The following is a 2,543-nucleotide window of genomic DNA, read 5'->3' on the forward strand; positions in this document are numbered from 1 at the left end:
ACACCAGCCTAAATTACTCAAAGAATATATTTAAATCATCATCTTTGAAGAACTAGCTGTAGCTGGTCGTTATTTTCCTTTCTTTAAATGGCTTCTGGAATTATTAATATTATTTCATTTTTTAAGGTGAGGAGCTGACAAAATTGTTACCACGCTGGGCAAAATGCTTAGTGGTATTTCATCTGTCTTTACATTCTGAGTTCAAATTCTACCGAGGTCGACTTTGCCTTTCATCCTTTCAGGGTCGATAAATTAAGTACCAGTTGCATACTGGGATCGATCTAATCAACTGGCCCTCTCCCCAAAAATTTTGGGCCTTATGCCTAGAGTAGAAAAGATTATCCATAGCTAAAGAAGTGATAATGCCTGTTTCTCTCTTCTCCACTCTCAAGCAAAAGGACAAGTAATGTAAATAATGGGTACATGGATAATCTTACCTTGCTGGGACTGAAGTCAGCAAAATTTTCAAGACTATATTCAGGATTGTTGCCAGTGGAGCTGGCAAAGGGATCGTTCCCAGTAAATGGATCGTTACCGAAATTTGCAAAGAGTTCATCTTTTTTCTTAGCTGCAGGAGAGCTTTTGGGGCGAGGTGGTGCAGGCCGAGGAGGGGGCTGTTTCTTCTGTTTAGGAGGAAGGTTTGGTGGAGTTGGGGATTTCGAATTAGACTTCACAAATGGAACACTTCCGAAAAGATCGCCTTTGTTACTCTGGAGGAAATAAGAAAATAAAAAAGAGAGTGAGAGGAGACAAAAAAGACTGACACAGATAGAGAGAAAAAAAAAACTATAAACAAAAAACAAAATATACAGGTATGGCTGCACATTACACCTTTAAGGAGCATGGGGACCAGTTTCCTGGTTTCACTAACATATATATTCTTCCCTGGGTGGGAGACTGGTCCATCAGAGGATTGCCCACTTCTGCCAGTTGAGTGGACTGGAGCAACATGAAATGAAGTGCTTTGCTCAAGAACACAACGCGTCGCCCGGTTCAGGAATCGAAACCATAATCCTAGGATCACAAGTCCAACACCCTAACCCTAACCACTAAGCCATGTGCCTCCACAACCAAGAATGAGATGCTTGGATAATATCCATAGTTTCGGTTGGTCACACTTGGAATCACAGGTGGTTTTTATAGAACCCTAGAGAGGAGCTACCTGGGGACTCTATCCCCATGACCCTCCCAGAAATAAGTGGGAGGAGCAGAGATGAATGGATTGATGGATAAAAAAAATGGTTGGGAAGTATGATGGAGGGTTTGCGAGCTGAAAGTACCTCACGTGTGAAAATGGATTCTTTCTCGCTGACTTACCTTTGGCTTTGGGTCACCGAATGCTGCAAATGCTTCAGGTTTTTCATTTGTGTTTGAGAACGTACTTTGAAAGGGATCGGTAGCACTACTGTCAAAACTGTCCGTCTAGTAATAGCACGGCAAAAAAAAAAAAAAAAAAAAAAAAAAAAAAAAGAGAGAGAGAGAGAAAACAAAGCAAATTAATAGTTGAACAAGTTTCAGATGGCTAAATGGATTGGAGAATTGACAACCTGCAGGAGGAAATGTTGAACGGTAAATGTGTAGGTTTCTAATAGCAACAGATATTAGATAGGTGGATAGTAAGTAAGTACTGCCTTGAATAGGTCAAATAGGGCCGGTCACCCAGTTTCTATGCAAAGTGTGATAATAGCTGAATGACAGTTACTTGTCAAAGGACTCTATGGAGGAAGTACCTCGTGATTCTACCCCACCAACCCTCTAGGAAATAATGGGCAAAGAAGATGGATGGATAAGAATAATACCAAGAAAGGAAGAGAGAAAGGAAGGAAGTTAACACAATGGTTTCAAATTAACGAATCAGTATAATTAGTGAAATTAAAGGTAAACTATAAGTCATGCAGTATTGTCATTTCAGTAGTAGTAGTAGTAGTAGTAGTAGTAGTAGTAGTAGTAGTAGTAACAGAAATGTGGGAGTTAAAAAAACAAAATGAAAACAACACCATGACATAAAAAAAAAAATACTTCCTCCAACAATAAAAAATGTATGTATATATATGTATGCATGGATGCTTGTGTGTATGCATGCATGCATGTATGTATGTATGTGTATATGCATGCACAGCTATGTATGTATACACTTAAGTATTTTACATATGCATGTATGCATGCATGCATGTATGTATGTATGTCTGTCATTGTTCAGTTTTATTTCAAGATTTCTTGCCAAAAGAGAAAGAACCGGTTTCTAACCCAGATCCAAGGCTCCTTCATTGGAATTTCAACAACATCAACAGGGTATTTTTGTTTGTTTGTTTGCTTGCTTATTTATTCTATGTTATCATTTGTGTGCACAAACATTCACGTGAACAAAGCAAACATAAAAAAATGTGTATGGGTCTTTTATATATATATATATATATATATAAATTCAATAATAGGACGAATTCTTTTACAAGAATTTATCAAGTAGCTAGCGTGAAAAAAACCTCACAAGGGAAAAAATCCATCATTTATTCCCGAAATATATATTTATATAAGGGCATTAC

The 2,543-nt window shown here is 37.8% G+C and overlaps 1 long non-coding RNA gene across 1 annotated transcript in view; it reads right to left on the reverse strand.

The window, feature by feature from the left end:
- Nucleotides 1-2,543, reverse strand: part of LOC128250901 (uncharacterized) — a 7,548-nt gene that overhangs the window by 1,287 nt on the left and 3,718 nt on the right. The window contains exons 3-4 of the long non-coding RNA XR_008266834.1: nt 1,318-1,422; nt 438-710 (exon numbers count right to left, since the gene is read on the reverse strand). This is a non-coding gene — a long non-coding RNA (uncharacterized LOC128250901). The remainder of the gene's footprint in view (nt 1-437; nt 711-1,317; nt 1,423-2,543) is intronic.

Source organism: Octopus bimaculoides, chromosome 26 (assembly GCF_001194135.2).
Source record: "Octopus bimaculoides isolate UCB-OBI-ISO-001 chromosome 26, ASM119413v2, whole genome shotgun sequence".
Lineage (NCBI taxonomy): Eukaryota > Metazoa > Mollusca > Cephalopoda > Octopoda > Octopodidae > Octopus > Octopus bimaculoides.